Source organism: Anoplolepis gracilipes, chromosome 2 (assembly GCF_047496725.1).
Source record: "Anoplolepis gracilipes chromosome 2, ASM4749672v1, whole genome shotgun sequence".
Taxonomy (NCBI): domain Eukaryota; kingdom Metazoa; phylum Arthropoda; class Insecta; order Hymenoptera; family Formicidae; genus Anoplolepis; species Anoplolepis gracilipes.
Genome location: NC_132971.1, coordinates 12,548,690 through 12,570,359, shown reverse-complemented (window position 1 = coordinate 12,570,359; position 21,670 = coordinate 12,548,690). Strand labels below are relative to the sequence as shown.

The following is a 21,670-nucleotide window of genomic DNA, read 5'->3' as shown; positions in this document are numbered from 1 at the left end:
CGAGCGCGAGATTCGCCGGGGGTCGGCCGGGGGTTTCCCCGCCGTTCCCCTAGACGTGGACTAATTAATATCGTGCCGGTCGCGTAACTTGGCGGCGAACGCCTCGGCACGAAGGGATCGCACTCCTGCGTCTAGAAATACGACGGCTGTCCTTTCTACGCGGTCACGCGAACATAGTCGACCCGGTCGTCGTCACGCTCGCATTACGCGTTATTCACAACGCGAGAGGAGTTGCTGCCACTCTAACGGAGAGGAAGTGATAAAAGCTAGATTAAAACCCGAGAAGAAAAAACCGATAACACAATTATGAGAAGATGAGATTCTTTCCGTGTACTTTTTTTTACCATCGTAATTTAAGTAAATAATTTTCATTGTCACGTTTTATACATCGAATATGTGAGATTAGTACCTATTAGTGCAATTATTATTTATTTAATAACGATAATGTATTAAAAAATTTTATCTAATATATATAGAGAAAAAATTAGAAAGGAGCAAGTGTTTTGCCAATTATCCATTTAAATAATATCGTATGTATATATATATATATATATATAATTAAAGAATATCGATTTGATAACATCTTTGCATTTTCTATATTAGTTACGATTATAGAAGACGACGTTGCTTTGAGGAAATTTCCTTCGGCAAATCGAAGATTCATGTTTATCGTCATAAGTAGAGACGGAAGTATATTAAAGATCCGTTTATTTAAACAGAAGATAAAGATAAACATGACGTTCGGGAAACAGTTGGCTGGTCTTGGCCGTAAGACCTTTCCAAGTCAGAATAAACACTTTACTTGCGTGAAAAGTCTGCAAGCATCGTCTCTTCTTGGACGGAAGGTCTCAAAGACAGCGCCCGAGTTGCTCTCTCCAAACATGTTTTCGGAGTATCATAAAACCGATACGCTCGTGTGCGTTTTATCGACTGCGTCTCTATAAAGTGTCCAGTGACGAATACATATCTCGCGATATATATCTTCCCATCCACCGCAATTAACTTTTTTAATAATGCTTCACGCGATTCTGGCGCATTTTTCACGACGATGGGAAATTGATTTCTTTTTTCCAAGCCAGGTGTGTACCCGGCTTTATCGTTATCCATAGCTGCCATCGACGAGGAGCGGCATTCTTCCTGCTTGCATGCTTACCGGTAGATAAGATACATCCACGGACATTAATAGCAACTGTAACACCGATAAAGCATTGTTAGCTACAGTCTCGACGTCATCGAATTTTTCTTCAGTTTGTTAGCCTAAATAAATTAGTCACCCCCCCCCCCATGTTTGTTTACGATTTTGTATGGAGAATCATCGAGAAGGTCATCCGATGTTTTTACAGCAGCTTAATTGGATGATAATAACTCTGTTATCGTGACATGATAAATCGGGCAATCGTTGTTTAATTAAAATAAATTATTATATCGCTGTTAAATTAAAAAAATTTGTCTATAAAGGCGATAAAATCATTTAATTAAAATTGATAATATGTTTGCGAAATTTTCTGGAAAAATATTGCTATCGTTAGCTTCATCAGATGTAAAATATTAAACATATAATGGCATGTAATTTACAAGTTATGCAACTTAAATAATTCTATAGCAATATAATTTATATATTAAAATTTTTTTAATATAATAGTTATCTTATTTTATTAAATAAATAAGGTAATTACATTTTTTATTTATCATCTTTTTGTCCAAAAGATGATAAATAAAACTGTAGAGCTCCAATATTATTTTATATATATTTCAAGATTAAATTTATATGTTATATTTATCATAAATCATTAATTTTTCGAGATAATGGATTTATGAGGCGATAAAAATGAACAATAAATTTTACAAGTAATACATTAAATAAATTATAAATTGTTTATTTCACAGTTGCCTTACCGTCATCTCTTCGAGCATTCTTCTTTTTATATTCCTTTCTTGTTGCCTTTTTATGACAATCACATATTACTCACTCGCGCACAAGCAGTTAATTACAATGGCGCACAAAATACGATAATTACACAGCACTTTGTACTTGTAGCATTTCTGACGTTAATCGTGACATATTTTATTATATTGTGACAAGAGAATAATGCAAAAATTACGCATCTCACAAAACTGTGATTTGCTCGGAATTCAAAATTGTGCTATAAATTTCGCAAAATACATATTTTAAATTAAAAATTTTTAAGTTACAAGAATGCGTAAACGCGCGGAATGTATGATATACGGTTGATAAAAATTATGATATAGGATTACAACTCGTTCATTAAATGTTGTTTATTAATTTAACGCGTTGCAAGGACGCTCGATTTCTTCCTTTTGTATTCGCGACGCTTTGAAAATGGTAAATATTCGAGAACAGCATTGGCATTTTAATATTACTCGATATTACAGGAGTTGAATGCATATTATTTCGTGCTTTCAATTTTGTAAAATAGACAAATTATATTTATATATCGAAGAATTTAAAAAATGAAACAGATTGGAACATAATTATTAATTATATTATTTTAAATATACATATATGTATATCGATGTCAAAGAATAATTCATAATTATAATCAGGGAATTATAATTATAAATTATTGACGACTCAGTGTTGATCAAAGTTATGATTATTTAAAACAAAATGATTTAAAAAGCAGGTATTTTTCTGGCTAATTTCTTTCTTACTTATCTAAAAAATTACTATTAATTTAAAATTATATGTACATTGTAAACATTGTCATTTTATTTTTATAATCTCCATATGTATATTATATAAGCACACATATTTCATTTTTATAGATTAGAAATTTTTAACGAGCCTTTTTTCGAAACTTTTATTTTCGCAAAAATGTAGAAATGATTTAAAGAGCACGAAATTTATTTTCATATTTATCCGTGATAAATTTGTATTACAGATGATACAAATGTGACGTCAGATATATTTTTCAGTATTTTATATATATTTCACTGAAATAATATCGATTTACAATTTTCTGATTAAAGATTAAATATTCTCGGGCGCATTATACATATGTATATGAGTGCAATTTTCTAGAGCCAATTTTCTCGATGCCAGATGACTGTTCCGACCGATCGCGTTGGAAAGAATAAATATGCGCGGATTGCGACGGAGAAGAAATCTATGCAATTACGCGCGTTGCGCTTAACGGTGCTATCGGAAATCCCGATAAACCGCAATCAGGGGTGAGCACCGTGATTAAAGCCCCGTGACGGTAATGGTACCGATATAGCGCCGTATATAAATAGAATCCGACGTTGAATCGTTAATGCTGGCAATTCGTGTGTGCGGGAGTGGCCGTTGTAACAATGTTTCTGTGAATAGCGAGACCGGTTAAAACCGCGCGCGTATATAACCGATAACTTTGATAAATATTTATGCTGAATATCGAAAATTGTGATAATTTGAATATTGTTGCCCGTTGTTCATGCAAAACCCAGAGAACGAATCATTTACGCAGCGTCGTATATATACGTATATATCGTTAAATATATATATATATATATGTGTATGTATGTATGTGCGTGCACTTTGTGAAAATTTTCTGGTTAAATAACGAAATATTCTGGAGTCGCGGGCTCTCCGGGACTTTCTTCCGACATTTTCTATCTGCTCTTAAATTTCGGTTTAATATCGAAGGATATCGAAGGCAATTCAAGAAATGAAGTTACTCGGTTTTGGAATGTCTCCATGGACGGACTGGACGATAAAATCTGTGGAATCTACTTTACGGGAGAGGACATTCGATTCGTTCCTCTTTGTCTTAAACACCGTATCGGCAAAATGTGAGTTTCTAAAGGCGGAGTTTTTCCGAAGAATTCTTCCAGCAAGATTGCGCAAGAGGAGAGAAAGAGGATATCGGAGAAGGGCGCGCAAAGACTCGAACTGTCAAATCAAACGATCGAACCGCCTTTCTTACGAAAGGGAATTGGGCGGATTCCCACCGCGCCGGTGGGAATCTATAATCGATGTAATTAATTAAAATAATTTATGAGTACCACGGCGTGATGGTTAATGTTTATCGTTTACGACGCTCGTATCGGCAGCATAATTTATCTCTGACCGACCGCCGCAACGCGTCGCTCGCACGATTTACTACTACGCGCCCGCTAATTTATTTGGGAAATAATAATCGTCCGGTGGCAGATGGCGATGGCGTTTTTCTCTCCCATGCACTTGTGCATACCCGCGGATAACGTATTGCGCGTTACCTAACCATCACGCGTCTAAAGCTCATTGCTGGGAGCCAGCCGAATTGCTGCCGAAATTGTATTGGCGGACGCGTTTTGCGAAAATTGCTCTGCTTAGCGTCGAGATAATCTAACGATCTACTGTCGGACATTTAACCGCGGATACAGGTGGTATGTATGGTGCGTGGGACAATAAAGTTCTCGATAAAATGGCAGACGAGACACCGAGAGGGGATAACAGGTGCAGCCATTTACACCAACTGTAAACATTTAATCAGGCAACATTTGGTCGCTTTATCCCTCGGAGGGTGCGCGCGGCAGAAGTAAAATATTAATCGAAGAGAGCAAAATCGGCGTCACAGGCGGATAGCCTGCGTGTTTCCGGCTATTCAACGCTGAAAAAAAAATTCCCTAATCGTTGCGATATTTTTTTCTGCACCGAGCCAGCACGAGCGGTGTTTAACGGCTGATTAATACCGGGTACTCTAATTCGGGTAATCACGGTCATTCGCGTCGCTCGCGTCTCTCGAGGAGCGTTGAATTAAATTGGTCTACTTGTTTTCTTATTGCGATTCGCGCCTCCCGTCGCGGCGAGAGAAGAGAGGAAATTGTTTCTTGTTTTAAATTTAGAATTCGAAATTGTCGCGCGGAAAACTTCAAAGAGGCCCCTTAATTGCGACTCATGAAAACGGGAAAAATAAAGTCTCGCGTAAGCGAGATGAAACGAGATGAGATGAGATGAGACAGAGGCCGGAAAAGTTGTCGCCGAGAGAACCGACTCGTTCGACACACCTGAGACTTCTGTTCGTCGCGTCGGTCTGTAAATGCGGCCGCACGTACACGCGAGAGCCGTGCTATTTCTCTCGCGCAATCAAATACTTGCGCGAATGAATATTCACGCGTTAGACGAGGGGAGACGAGAGGAGACGAAGGGAGAACGGGGAGGGGGGAACGACGGTAGTCCCGGGCAGCTGTACCAACTGAAAGTTAAAGCCAATTCAGAAACCGGAAAAGTAAAACGACAACACACATGAACGAGCTTCGAAGCGCCAGCGACGCACGTCCCGGTAAAATTTACTTTCCTGTTATCCAGTTGATGCGTGCATACGAAACTGCATATTGCTCGTGCGCGGCTTTGCCATGGCAGAAACACGATAGAGAATAAGTCTCCTTCTCCCGCGACTGTCATTCGCGACTCTCTTTCTCCCTCGTCTCATCGTCGCCCACGACCATTTAACGCGATAAATTAGACGCGATGACGGTGAGCGCGTCACGTTATACTGACGATTAAAGGTAATTTGATTTATGTATCTCACCTTTCTGCTGCGAAGAGAGGAGACGGATTCCACAACGCCTGCGAGATTCGACTTCCTCCAAAATACGGTGGATCCGCGGCGCGCACCTACAAACTCCGTGTAATTAACGTAAAGACGTACGGTTGCCCGAAGTTCCTGCCACATCGACCGTCTAACGTGACGTTATAATAGAAACCGTAGACACGCCGTCTCAGGCATAGGTCAAATAACGCGAGAATCACGGGACCGTTTCAGACGTCGTGCGCAAGTTTCCGCAGGTCTTGACATTAGACCTGCAAATTTCCGCGACGCTATTGAATGCACATCTGCACGATGATGGGATGCACAAGAAGAACGGTATTCCGGAGAATAATCAAACGACAGAAAACCATGTAGTAGTAGGTGTAATTATTTTAAGTTAAAGATATTTTATTAAGAGAATACGGATACGTAAAAAGCTGCGTATGAATTTGTGAAAATTATACAAGAGAAAGTTGATGCCTATATTGTAGTCTTTTAAATCGTTACATCAATTTTTTTTATGATTAATGAATATAAACGACATTTAATGATAAAAATATGAAATAACTGAGCAATGAGAAATAAAAAGTTTCCAAACTACATTCTATTCTGTGCATGATACATTTTAAAAAATCAGGTACGATTGATATAACATATGGCCAATTTATTTCAACTGATAATAATCTAACAATACACTTTTATTTTATATTTTTCTATTTTTCTAAAAGTAGATTTTATTGTAAAATTTTATATTTTATATTCATTTCATATTTTATTTCATTTTATGTATGTATTATATTTATTATAAAGATTAAATTGATATTTATAAATAAACTGATCACGTTTTTTCTAAATTGTATCACAAAGTTTGTTAAATGGTAGTGGTATTTGAGAACATTTATCAAAAGAAGCAAAAATTTATTATATTGTCTCAACTGTTATTTATAAATCTGTTATTTAATAATTATTGCATTATCTTGAATATTTTCTTCTTTATTTGTCATTAATAAAATATAATTTAATATGAGATATAATTTAATATGAGAATTAATATTAATATGTTATTTTTTAATTATTATATATTAAATATTTTTCTATTTATTTTTAATCCGTATAAAAATATATATTAATAAGTGTTTTTTTCTGTAATATATGCATTTCGCACTTTTTTATTATTTTCAATTTGCAAATTTATTACTTTTAAAGGAAATACAATTTACAAAGGAGATCGGTTGATTAAATCGTACTTTTTACACACATTATGTCATAAAAAGATTTATAACGAATTAATTTTGTTCGTGACAATAGATTAAACATTTAATAGTAAGTATAACGTAATAAAATATTTTAAGTAGTACGATATAGACAACTCTCCTTTACATATAATTCATTGTAGAAAAAAGTAGCATGGTTAAAACAATCTTAGCAATATTTTCATTATTGATGAATGCTTGCTGGATATTTGTGAGTATGTCACATACTTAATAAAAAAAATTTCTTTTGCTCTAAAAAATAGTTTTATGTCTTAAAATTAAATATGCAAAAAGTAAGACAAAAATAATAATAATTTATAATATAATTGAAAAACAAGTTGTCAAACTTTAATGCATTTTTCTCGAAAAGATGTTTTTCAAAATGGTATGCATGACACTATTTTAAGCTGCAATTGACGGATTACTTTCAAAAATTAAACATATATTTAAAAAAACAATAGTTGGCGTGACATAGAATTTTGTTGATAATATATATTTCTAGTTTAAAAAAAATAATAAAAGTCTTCGTAAAAAATTGTGAAAAAATTGTAAACAAAAATTCAATCATTTTTTAATTAAAAATAAAATGAAAGCTTACGTTACACGCCGAAGAAAGTACGATATAATTAATAAAAAAAATTTGTTTTTCTGTCTCAGAATACTCAAAATGGTAGAATCATGTACACCACCCACCTGTGTACGGAAAAACATGTTTCAGGCAAAATGTGTTGTACATATTTTGCGGAAATATTAATATTTTTTAACAAAATTTTAAATGCAGAAAGCTTACAATGTTCTAGTATAAACCATCAAATATGAAATAAATCACATTTTTATACATTTTTCCCGTTTTTCAAAGCAAAAATCTGTTCTTTTAAGGATAATCACAGTAAGATAATCCCAGAGAAACAACATGTGTCAATCACTGCCTACTCCAGAGTTAAAATACTCAACGCATGTGTAAATAGATGTCGGAACTTATCGCAATTCATATAAGCGAGCCAAAGTTCTACGCGGCAGACAAAACTTATACGCCGAATGATTGTGACTTTTGTTTTGTGACACGAGATAAAATGGCTTTGCGTCCGCTTGGTGCCGTATCTCGAGCGAACAGAATACACGCAGATAACATCTTTAAATTTAGAAAAGAATGACGATAAAGGGACGTCGTGTGTACCAGCTGGTACCCCGATACGATTGAACCTGGCCGGAAAACAGGGTTAATCTTGTCAAAGAGTCTCAGAGTAACACGCGCACCAAGATCTATCGGGACGGGCTCGGTAGGTGCAGGATCTCGTGCAGGATTTTCGTCTCTGCAGAGGCAGAGTGACGGCGACGCGATTGTCTCCCTTCTCTCCTTCCTCTTTCCCCTCCCCCCCTCCCCCCCGCCTTCATTTAAATTATTCACCAGGCACAGAATACCGAAACGCGCGGAGCGCGCGCAAAGCGGATGGAAGCCGAGACCCTGCTCCAGGTTTGGAAGCAAAGTGACGTTCGCGTTTCCGAAACTCATTTTCGGAGCACAAAAGAGTCGCTGCGAATATATAGGCAAGGAGTCGACGTTTATTAATAAGTACTGATATTGGCTCTCTTTGCGACTGTGGCAGAGAGACGTGTATAAGTGAGCTCTCACGAGAGGACCGTTTGAAGAGAGGGCTTATAATCGGCTTGAATTAATATAGAATTCCTTCACGGGCCTATTCATCTTCCGCTCGCTTTTGCAATGACGATAAAAATTTTATAACCCATTATATCAGCCATAATGTCATTTTTGAGATGTCGATTACAATAAAATTAGGAATTATGCCTCGTGTGTTTTAAAGCTGAGAAACCTTTTGAAGGAAAAAGAAAAAAAGGTTGGGTTTAATTATTTAAAAAAAAAAAACTGACATTTTTTGTATAATAATTTTCAACAAAAATCGAATGTAATGTTTTTCGGAAAGAAGACAAATTGCTTCCGACGATTTTTCACAAATTTATCGGAGCTATAATCTCAGCTACAAGCTCGTTATTTCTATCGTGCAGGTAACTATTTTTCTCCGTCAACTTTTAAGCGGCTAAAGTACAACGAAATCCCCTTAAATATCTATTCGCAAGTTGTTGCGGCGGAAAATAAGAGTCGAAAAAAGACGGGGCCGTTGTTAGCACAACGATCCTCGGCCGTGTATATCTGTTATCGCGAACCCATTAAAGCCCGCTATCAAACATAACGCCGCTTTGAAGCCCGGATTAGCTGGCCTTTGCGGAATTTCGATGGCCGGCAAGATCAACCGTTGTAATATCGTTGAGCGTCGCGTTGCACCGACCGGACCTGATTGCTTACCGGGGATTAAAGGGTTTATGTGCGGGTGCGTGTCTGCTAAACGATGCAATTTATCTGCGACGTGTCGCGAAGCTCGACGAGCCGTAATATTGCTGGTGAGTTATTAAAGGGCCGAACTTGAAGGGAGGAAGAAGAAGGGAGAGGGGAAGGGGAGCGCGCGCCCAGGCGGTCCGGGTGGGCGCGATCTATTCGAACTAGCAACATCAAGGGAAGGCAACTTGCAGATTCGGCACAAATTGAGATGTTCAGCCGTCTATGAAAATTAATTTAGACGAAGTTCTCGCGGATATTCCTGTGTTGCGCCTCTGTACACGCTCTAATACCCGGGCGTGAGTTTCGCGTAGGTGCGAGAGTTAGTAGGATAGGACTTTACCATCCACGCCCCCGTCCATCTCTTCCTGCTCTCTGTGCCCCCTTTCCCTCGTTAATAAAACTATGAAGATAGTTAACGTATCGCGTCCGTGCGCGAAATTGTATAACAATTTAACGCTGATAAACTAAAATTCGAAACTTTATCGCCGCGTACAATAATCTTAAACGCGACAACTAATTACGGGCGCGCCCGTCACTTGAAGCGTTAAATGCGTATAATATGTACTTAACTACGTTCCAGACGTCCATGATCGCATTCTTGCTGTCGCTCGCGTAATTGCGCGGTTAAAGTAGTCTATTTCTAAATGATCATGATCTCGCGATTAAGTGCGACAAGTATGTAATAACCAGAGGGGAGGGGATATAATCTATTAGTAACAATTAAAATTAATTTATTCAAAACCGATGACGTTAATTTTTATTTTTTCCCGCGAGAATGTGCGAGCGTATAATTTTGAGGCGTTTGTTCTCTAAATGTAAAAGCTTACGCGGCTAACGAATATCAAAGCGAGCGAGTTGCAAATTTGGTACAGAGTGCTCAACCGTCTATGCAAATTCATTTAGACAAGGTGCGGCCGCTAGTTATATGCCACTGCACGTCGAGAACGTAATATGAATATACGCCGCGCATTGACTGTTATTGCGATTGCGGAGAGCTCGGCCCGTAACCACATTCGAGATGCAATACACTGTAATTACATCATGTAATTACTGACTGAAGTGCGCCAAATATGTGTCAAATAATAGCGGTACATCTCTTTAATCTTACCTCTTTCTACACTTTGCTTTTATCTTTTTAGAATTAATAAAAAATATAAAAAGAAAAGAGGAATAAAAGAATATATATGTGTAAAAAGTATTTTTATCTTTCAATATCTTTAATTTATATCGTGCACGGAAAAATTATTTTTTATCTAGTTAGAAATAGGATGCTTTCTTTTTTTTAGATTTGATTTTGCCGAGGCAATTCACCCGGAGATAGAATGTCAACTGGTAATTTAGAGATAAGTAGCTAAAATTTGAAATTTCCGGGTTAAATCTGAAAAGATGGCCAGACTTTAAAATATTTCACGTTGGAGAAAATAGAACTTGATTTCTGAGCGAAAACGCGCTTACATTTCAATTCCATTTATATACGAACGTAAAATATTGTTAATTATAGTAGTCGCATCTTCGACGTTGTGATCAACCTGTCTTATCTAGTATGCCGAACAATACGGAAAGATATTGAATGTGACAGTGGGTATGCATCCGAAATAATTAGTTGTAAGGTAAGAATCGATAAAAATTATTGCGTTATCTATTGTGTACGAAATCGATTAGCTGACAGAAACATCATACTATTAAGTTCTCGATACAATCGCCCCCCTCCCCTCCCCCCCCCCGCTGTGTGAAATATGTCTCACAGTGATCCCGTATTTTCATTTGCAAGGAAAATCACGTGTAAGAAGAAACGGAAGAGAAATTGTATTATACAGTTTCCGCGGCGCGTATTTGTGTATGTAACTGCTAGATTCGATCGACACGCCATTAAAAACGGATAGCGATTCCAGTTATGCGGATTAAGAAACAAGAGGATTAAATACGAAAAAAAACATTCATATGACGTAACAAGATCGAAATAATTCGTTAACGAGATTATCTTAACGACAGAATTTTCGATGAAAGCAAATGTAATATTTTTATATTATTCGTCGGGACGTGAACTTACAGATATTTATATAATAATGAGAATTTTTTTATACAGATATTCCCCGAGATTATACTCTTGATTTTTAATATCGTTCCTGCGTTCGATATTACATCGTGTATTTTACGCGGGAACGAAACAGATCATTTTTCCGCGATCGCGCCCGGACACTTAAAAGAGGCTTCAGGCGTGAAAGAAGTAAACTTCGTTTCCGCCTTATCTCGAGACGGATGCTTTGACTGTCTTCATCTGTGCAAACGAAGTTAGACGTCAACGTGGACTCCTTCGCGGGAACGCACTGAATCGCGATATCGATCGCGATGCAATGCCGGGTCCTCTCGCCAGCCTCCTCGAGTTTTCCGCGAGCTGTCTGAAGGATTTCTCAAGTTTCGGATGCCGGCGGAGCAAAGTATAAAGTTTTTCAAGTGGATTTCCTTCTACTTTCGGCCTTGCATCAAAGAGCTTCACGGCAGCCTCGACGAGTAATGCATTATGAAATTATCCCCGCGCAAAGCGAATACGCAATAAATATTTGCCGGCGACTACAGTGAAATATTCTTTGATAGGTTCGCGCGGGGTGTAAAAAATATTAAAGCTTCATGAAGACTTCTTTCGCCGCACGTATGCGCGACAAGAAGCAGAGAAATTGATCTGAGAGCGATTAAACTCAATTTGTCATCAACATATGTTTGACTAAAAATAAGTCTTAAATCTTATTTTAATATAAATAATATAAAGTATATACTGTTTGACGCAATTTTGACTTTAAAGCATAAGATTCTTTGCCCTGATCAATCAGTGAAACGCTTACTCGAATTTTTTATTTTATTGATTAATCTAATAATCCAAGTATCCCTAGTAATTTAAGACAGACTTTAGGCGACATCAATAATCGCTCTGAAGGCGATCAACCTTGCTTCACCTGAAAACGTTATAATTCAACGAAGTGTAAAATCTGCGCGTGGCAAAGACCGACCTCGAAGAGAAAAGGGAAAAGGGCGAGGCTTAATACGTAGATTTAATTTTCTCTAATTACAAGCCGCGTGACGCAGTGATGCGTGTCCGATGCGGCGCATATGCATATTCACCGCGTGTGGGTTGCGTTTAATGAGAGGCGCACTGTTTCGACAGCTCGGTGTGTGCGTATATGTGTATATGTGTGTGTGTATGCGCGGGGAAATTCGGGAGAAAATAAATTTTACAAACGCTCATCGGAAGCGTTATACGCGTGTTTGAACTTTCGAGAATGATTGTTGGCCGACGTTGGTTGGCTTATATGAACGAACGCAGCGCGTACAGTGGTCGGCCGGTGCGAATGAATGCGTGAATGGTTGGCTAAACATCATGCAATTTCCATGTCCAATTTACAGCTTATGCAAATGCCGTCCGGCATTTCATAATTTTATGCGCCAAATGCGCGATGGGTTCGATACCAATTTCTCCGCGAAGGATGGCGCAAAGTCACCCAGGTTCCCCGTGTAATTCGAATTCAAATGTTACTTACTTTGTGAATTGCTTCTTTGCTTGCTCTGTAGCAGAGTCGAGCGCTGAGTACACAGCGTTTTATAACGGACGAATGGGATCGCGGATAGAAGTGGCGTACAAACAAGAGCGAATTTCCCGGATAGGACTACGGAAAGACCGACGGATTCGCGAATGAAATTAATTTTCGGAGTAGATAAATGGCGACCGGTGAAACGTTTAATTAATGATCGAAATGTAATCACGATGTTCCATAAAAATGCCATTGCTTGTACAAGTGTAGCTTGTATGTACATATATCGTAGGTAGATTACATCTGTAATTTTATAAAACATTTAGGTATTTTATAAAGTGCGATTACATTCTCAAATTATGTTTAAAAATAAAACATTTTACAATTTGGCTAAGAATTTTACACGGTAAAAAATTTTGTGTTAAATTTAACACATTTCTCGTGTCCCAATTTATCCACTCTAATTTCAATGTTAATTTAACTAAAGAAGGCAAATCTGTAAACAAATAACACAAATAATATGTAAAAAATTAACACAATAATGTGAATTAGTGTAAGATTTATTTGTTAATTGTGTTGTTTTAACTCTTAGAAACGGTGAATATTAACTCAATGCAGTAAAGTTAAAATAATATAACGACAGTATGTTATATTAACATGAGAGTATGTTAAAAATTTAACATAAAAATTTCTACACAAGAAAATTTCAACAAAAATACAAAATGTTTTTTATCGTGTAGTCTCTTTAAAATGCTGATAAGCGACCTGTCATATTGTCAAATATAACGATTTGTATCGTTTTTTTAGATACTGACTCACTTCAATATTCCGATTTATTTCAGTCGTTTTATGAATTGTCTTTGTAAAACAGTCACTTGTTCATAGAAAATCAATAAGTAATCATATATATTTTTGAATATGAGAAAATGTTCAAGCTTGTCTATGACTACATTAATTATGATTAAAATTTTATAAAAAATAGCATAAATAAAATTCTCAAAAATAATAAGTATACCTGAGTAAAATTCATGCTTTGTATAAAACGCGTTCTTATCAGCTTATCATTGTCTTTCGAAATCTCATTCATCTTTTTTTATAAAGTATCTTTTTAGCCTAATACTTTTTAAATAATTCTTATATGATATAAAAGTAATTATTAGTAAATAATGATACAGCCACAAGAACTCAATGTAAACATTGCACGAAACGTCGGTAAAACTGTGTACCATTTAAAACTACTGAAATGAACCAAACAGAATTTAAAACAATGAATTGTGTTGCATTTGACAATGTTTGGCGGCTCGCTTGTTAACATTTTATAAAATACTTTACAATGCTTATAGATGTTTTATAGAAAGACGAAATTTTAATCTGGCTACGTACACAGTTGTGTCGCGTGGTGTATGTATGTGTTTGCTTAATTACGTTTACAACGAGGAAAGCGTAGAACGCCGGAGCAAGATAAAAAAAAAATAAAAATTGATAAATAGAGTATGTCACGAATCTAAAGAGATCGATACATTGCTTGCCTTCATGGTCTTGGAAAATGAACTCAATATTGGGGACGTGCTTTGATCCTCTCTCTCTCTCTCTCTCTCTTTCTCTCTCTTTTAACCTTCTCTTTCAGCTTCAAATAGGTTGGGAAAATCGCTTTCAACTTTAGACGACGACAAAATGTAAAATAAGATTTTTACAAGATCCACGTCATTGTGTTTCGAACAAGATTAATAATGTAATAACGTAATAACGTAGTGATATCTAACGGGTTCATTAAAAAAGTCGGTTTCTTATTCTGTGCTAAGAAGAATTGACATTAAGTTCCGAGAAGGAACTTCCGTGTTCTTTGATAGGAAGAGAGTTTAAAAATAAGAGGATTAATATCGCTCAAGCTATATAATAACTACCGCGCAACATTCGTGAAGATTTTATGAACTTTGTTCATGTTGTAGTACTCTTGTATCTCTCAATAATTAAATAAGTTTTATTAACAATTAAATAAGTAAAATATCAAGGATAGTAAAAATATTATACGCGTGGTTGTTTAATAAAAAATTAGACATAAATCCACTGTATATTGTTTAATAAATATTACATATAAATTCAAATATATAAATTACGAAAGGTAATCAAAATCTTTCGTGTTTCTTTACTATTATATTTACTATTATATTGTTATCGTTTATTATTGTCTCTCGAAAAGCAATTATTTCAATATAAATTACAGAATATAAGAGCTAATAAATCGGTGAAATCAAATTATTAAGTCCAATATATCGCAGCTTATACAAAATTTTCGAGAAATATTTTGCCTTTATCGTGGCATACAGGATACGTGATCGATATTGTGTCGTAATATTTCAGTAGCTCGTCTGACGACACACGGGACTCTCGTGAGAGAGGCGCTTGAACGTCGTAAAGGAAAGCCGGAGGCAGGGTGCGAAAATTGTTTCTTTGTTCCAAGCTAGAGAAGACAGCAAAGAATTCACTTTAATTTTACACTTTGAAGCGTCCTCGGACACAAAGACCGGACCGTGGACCGCTTTAGATCACAGAGTTGACCTGCCAGACAATATTTCCGCCAGCGCAAGAAGACGCAGCACAGTTTCCTTTGGAATTCTTCGGAGGTCCGGCAAATGATCTTCCCGCCCGTAGATATAAAAATAAAAGAGGAAACGCGTTTTCGTCTCTCTCGCCTACATTTCTCGCGTCGCTGCATTCGTTACGAATTTATATATGTATGTACATATATATACGCGGGACAGGGGAGAGAGATGGACGCCGGGTGACAAATATACCGGCATCCGCGAAATTTCCCGCGGACGTTGACGCGAGGCGAGGCGAGGCGAGGCGAGGCGAGGCGAGGCGAGGCGAGGCGACGCGGGGCTTTCTCTCTCTTGTCGGTGGAGAGGGACCTGTGGACAATCTCGCATTCATTCAGAAATGCATTCTGCAAGTTTTCAGTCGGCCGGCCGCGCGTACGGAGGGACATAATAGGCGCGGCCGGCAATTATGTCGCGCGCAAACGGCCGCTGATTACTCCGCATTCACGGATTACGCCGGCCGCGCCTGTCGGGGAACGTCGGCGTCGCCTGTTCCGTCGTCCTGTTCCGGCGCAATATCGTGGAGAAGTTGCGGGGATAATGACTGACGAGGGAGGCGTAATAAACGGCAGGCCTGTCTTTTTCTCTCTCTCTCTCTCTCTCTCTCTCTCTCTCTCTCTCTCTCTCTCTCTCTTTTATCGTCCGGATGCGAACGAGGAGACGCGTACCATCGCGAGGCGAGAGACCACCGCTATTCCGGACGAACTCTAAAACCCCAAGGTGCCAGCTAATCCCGGAATTGTCGCGTAAAATGTTACGATTTGAGCGTGCGCCGTCCTATTATGTTTCTGGTCAAATGCATTTCGGGTAACTCGACTCTCTTCGAACCGCCCCTATAAATGCCCTTTCATGGGTTTACGTTAGTTTTGCTAACAATAAGTGCACTCTGCATTCTCAGGAATATTGTAATCGACATTATGACTGTGTTCATAGTCGTTACATTTACATTCCAATTATGTGTACTTTTAATTTATTACCGTAATTATCGCTTTTGCCTATAAATAGTATGTATACATTTTATTTTTTTTTAACTATATTTTTTTAAAGAATAATTACATCGAAAGATAAAAATTGAAATATTATATTTGTGAATGGAATCACTTTTTTAATGATTTTCACTATAAAATAATGTTAAAATTACTTTAATTTTACCAAGTTTAGCGTCTGATTTCTCGAGTCGGAGTTTTAGAGTTGATTGGAAATTTGAATTCAATGTTTAATTAACGAAAATTTGATCAAAGGCCTAATTGCAAAGACGGGAGAGTTGATTCTAAGTTTCTTAACGAATCTGTCATTAACAGTTGACTTAATGATAAAAGTTACGTATCGTGCATTTAACGAAATAGAGAGATAAAGAAAAAGAATAGGATGGAAAAATTTCTTTATTTTCTTTTTATCTAATTTTCCTGAAAGATATTTTTATCTTTTAAAGAACATTATAAAAATTATATTGAAAAAATTAGTACAATATATTTTAAACAATACAAAGACAAGCGAAGAATAAATGCAGGTAGGCAACTTACCTATCTACTCGTCTACTCGCGGAATACGCACGCATTTGAAGGAAACGAGCGTGCACTTAATAGTTTCCCTCCGGCGACGGTCATGGTACTGAAAATATCAATTCCAGCTGTGCTCCCGGGAGCAACCTAATCTGGCAGCGTAGCGTGAAACGATTTAAATCCAGTTCCGTAGTAGCGGCGTTACACACTAAGGAGATTCCTTAAGCCAATCCGCCGTGTGGGATTAAAATTTAATCTCGAAAAGATGTTAACAAATAGCGAGCGGAATTTCCGCGCCGTCGTTTCGCTGATCGCGCGCGAATCTCTCTCTCTCTCTCTCTCTCTCTCTCTCGCGACAATCCGATGAGTTAAATCCGCCGTGGCCGCTTTGCGTCGCGTCGCGTCGGTCCGTTATCGCGGGCCCGGATAAAAGATCGAGTTAGGCGCTTGTCATATGCACGTGGCACATTTTTGTACGCGTCAGATGTTCTGACGGAAATTAACGATGCAGATTTTAAAGGGCGGAATTCTATGCGCTCGCGCCGACAAAGTCGACGCGCGTCGCATTCCTCCGCCTTGAATCGTATTAATTAAAAAACCTAGTGAGAGGGGTGGTGGTGGGGGAGGGAAGGGAGGGAGGGGGGGGGGACAACCGTAATGAAAAATCTGCCGCTCTGACGGATCGTATATACGCATATCTCGATTCATGTATTGTTCGACTGTGACACGGCCGCGCTCGCACGCGAAATATATATATACCATATATTTGCGATATTATGAACGCGTTTGCTTTAGAGCGAGGAATATAAAGAGTCTCGCATTCAGATTCTCCGTTTCAATTCTTTCAGCAATATTGCGATGCGATATACTACAATACTACGACCTTGTTGTTCTTTTGCGTGGGCGTGTTTTTGAACGCACAATAAAGAGGTCCGTACTCTCTTTCTCTCTCTCTCTCTCTCTCTCTCTCTCTCTCTCTCTCTCTCTTTGCCTCGCGTAATCGCGGCGTTAGATCTTTTATTAATATTTTGAAATTGCCGACCGATTGTGTTCGTTCACAAAGGGTCGGGACCAGGTGGATCCCATGTTGTGCTCGACAGCCATTTAATGGATTCTTTCGTTGAGCGGAGTATATTGTTTAAGAAAATAAATGAAGCAAGAGAAAACGTATGCAGAATTTTTTATGCTGAAAGGTATTAAATATCTTATATATCGCATCAATGACAGTTTAATCGATTTTATTATTAACCCAGGAATATAATAGCCACGTGCATTAAGTGCATTATATGCAGCGTAGAATAGATCGCGTTATTGTGCTTCTTCAAGAAGCATACAAAACCTAACATAACTTGTTATGAATAAAAGACGATTCTTTTCATTACGAAAGATTTAAAATGTTTTGCCATAATAGTTATATGGAATCAGTTTTACATTGTATTTTCCATAGTTTCCGCAGTCTCTTTAAGCGGATTTCTCAAGCAATTTGGAATTATTTTGGAGATATTGATAATTATAGATAATTAAAAAATTTCTTTTCAAATTAAACTTTAGAGTTTCAAATACACGAAGAAACTTTATATTTTATTAATTTTTTTAAAGTAAGTTTTTCTTGCTTCTACTTTAGTTTCGAGTAGATTTTACATAGATATATAGATTACTGATTTAAAACTACAAGGAAAGGTGTCAGGTGTTTCTTTCCGATTTTAATAAAACTTGATGGATTCGTAGAGAGGGTCAAAATATTCGATACATATTTTTTTATTGGCAACCAAACATGTTTAAGGGATGAAATCAGCTCTCTAAAATCGACCAAATTTTCGTTTTTCGGTTATAACTTCTAAACAAAGTATAATAGCGAATTTCGTAAATGCACAAAATGTAAAAAATTTTAAAAGCTATCCACTTATATAAAAGTCGTTTATTTTGCATAAAAAATGTGAATTATATAAAAACAATTTTTTTAATTTTTACACCCCACATGGTTGCCGATAAAAAAATATGTATCGAATATTTTGACCCCTTCTACAAACCTATCTTATTAATTTTTAATTAAATAAAAAAAATAATTTTAAAAACAATTAAATTTAAAAACGGGAGACTTTCTTTTAATCTTTTTTTTGTAAATTATAATTTTTTTCCGCCGACATATAATTGCCACTATGTCGTGCGTTTGATATACTAAGTACGAGACATATATAGCTTTAGGAGGCTCTTTTGCAAGCGAAAAACAAAGACTTTAAGTGCGACACCGAACTTCTCGATTTACGAGCGACACCGTCGTCAGAAAGTTAAGCGATAAATAAGGCATTAAAAAAAAAAAAAGGAATACCGGTTCGCAGAATACCGGTTCGCAAACCATTAACGACTACTAACAATAAGATAGTATATACACATATTTGCGACGGGCGCATAAGGATTGGTAGGAATTTGTTTTTGTTGCGACGGGAAATAGTAATCTGCGCGGTGTTATATTTCGCACGATTTAAAACTTATTAGGTAAGACGATACTATACAGAGTGGATGAGAGGGCGAGATTATGGGAGGGTCTACCTGCATGCATAGTGAATAAGTGTTCTTGGTAACCACGTTCTTTGCACGAGAAGAAGGTAATAAAAATTTTTTCACCTCAAGATCGTGTAACGTAGTCTTACCTTGCGTTCTCTTTCTCTCCTTCATTGAGATTCTTTCATATAGCGTACCCTAAAATTTAGAGGTAATGTTATTTTGCGAAGGTCAATTTAAGTTAATGAGTTTAATTTTAATTATCTAATTTTTATAATATCAATAAAAAAAATACGTGGAAAAACATCAGGAAAAATTAATTTGAATATATTATACATTTATATATATTTTATAAAAACAACAAAATAACTCTTTGACAGCGAATTACTTTAACGAATATAAGGAAGCTTGCAAAATTGTTAAAAACGATCAATTATCTATCTAATAAAAATAGTCTAGATAATAAAAACAAAAAAATATTAAATAAACAATTATTAATTATATCGTTGTAAAAGGTGCGTCAAGATGATATATTTAAAGGACTATAAATCATTATACGAGTTTTTTGTTACAAATGCATTAATACCGCTCGTACTGTTCCGCGAAAGCACGTCAAAAATGTAGTTGAGAGAAATTACAGCATCTTGCGCCAAATATCGACGATGCATTATTTATTAAAAGATGCTGGCGAACGTGATCCGGATGTTAAAGGGTCCCGGCATCATCCATGAAACTTCCGGGCCGTTTCGAGCATATCCGAGAGCACCATTCTCGAGGAATTTTTTGCTTAGCCGTGTATATTCTCACGACCGCGTCGTCTCTCTTTCTCTCCTCCTCCTCCACCTTCTCCTCCACCTCCTTCCTCGCTTCCTCTCCTCATAAAGCCTCGCCTCGGTGACTTCTTATCCTTACGCCTGCCTTAAGCCCACTTTACACTCCAGAAACTTTCTCGTAACCTTCCTGGCTGACGCGTCACGTAATCGCGTAACCCCGCCATCCGCGAAATTTGTTGCCGCCTTTATCACACCGGCACGTACGTTTTTCCCGGAGAAATTTTATTTTCCGCCCTGTAATCGTCCATCGACGGTTTATACGCGGGCGATCGGAGCGCGATGGTTCAAGAATTTACTTTATAACGTCTCTCCCGCCGCGGAATGAAAGAATTATAGCGTTATATATTCAATCCATAACTGTGGATAAAGCGTATAAAGGTAATGGCGTGTAATTACACGGGTCGTTTAGCCTTAAAAATTGTCATTCAGTTTTATGCGTTTATTTGAAAAGCTAGTTTGTTAGTTAAATTTCTGATAAATGTTTGGATTAACTTACACCTTATGCATTATGTTTATTTTGACATACATTTTTAAATAACGCTTTGAATTTTCTGGCGCTTTCTTTCTTCCTGAGATATTCGATTTTGAAATATTGTAAAAATAATATTTTTAGGAAAAGATATTTAATCCTTATGCTCTCCCTTCATATATATTTTCGAGACTTTTATCGTAAAGTAAAGACGTAGGCGTGAGAGAAATGGAAGTTCTTCCCCTGCATTCTTATCCTAAAAAAACCTAATCCAAACCTAATTTCAATTTCAAATCAGAAATAGGTTTGGATTAGAATTTTTCGATTCTGTCCCTTCTTCCATCCACGCGTTAATTTAAATATTTATTTTGTATCTTTATAATAAATTCTTTAGCTTAAAAAAATAAACAAAATTTAATCTGAACATTTACTAGATTTTCTTAAGAACCTTGTTAAGAGAAAGCACAGGTTGGGCGAATATCGTACGTTTGTTAAATTGGCAGCAAGGGGTGGATCGTGTTTGTTTTGTTCTGCAATCGCGAAAATTTCGGTTTACATATATAAATTCGGAATGAATGTGTTTTGATCATTTGAACAAACGCGCGAACATTAACTCTTAACTCTGGCCGGCCCGCGCGTTTCCCTCTCGCAGTCTCTTAATGATATGCCGGGTGAATATTCATTTGCGGATTACTTTCATGCAAATTAACGGCCGCCACTCCTGGAGCATCGATGGCGCGGACGCGAGCTCGCGGGCGCGAAGTTCCAAAAGTCTTAAAATGAAGCAGTTTGCAAACTTGATACGAACCTAATTACTTCTCACCGGCTTTATCGTCAATAAAACATGGTATACGGCTGCACCGTAACTTCGATTTCGGCCGCTTTAATGAGTCGTAAAAGGTGTCGTTGCGAGCTGCGCGCGTTGGCCGGAACGGTCTCTCCGGAAGATCGTTATACGTTTTTTTCCCTCCCTTTTTTTCTTTTTTTCTCTTCCGCGAGAACGTCCAGCCTCTCTCGCGTATGTCGGCGCCGTAAAAATTTTAGCGACTGCACGCGGGCAGGCTGGCTGGAGAGGCGAACACACCGAGGTGGCAATTAAGCACGCGAGCACTATCGTT

General features: G+C 37.2%; 1 protein-coding gene across 4 annotated transcripts in view; it reads left to right on the top strand.

Moving 5' to 3' along the window:
- LOC140676373 (melatonin receptor type 1B) overlaps positions 1 to 21,670 on the top strand; it is a 176,225-nt gene that overhangs the window by 126,526 nt on the left and 28,029 nt on the right. The window contains exon 1 of one of the 4 annotated variants that reach the window (XM_072911367.1): positions 19,308 to 19,354. The exons of the other annotated variants lie outside the window; for them this stretch is intronic. The gene's annotated coding sequence lies outside the window, so the exon portion shown is untranslated. Of the gene's footprint in view, positions 1 to 19,307; positions 19,355 to 21,670 lie in introns of those variants that run through there. 4 annotated transcript variants of the gene reach the window in all.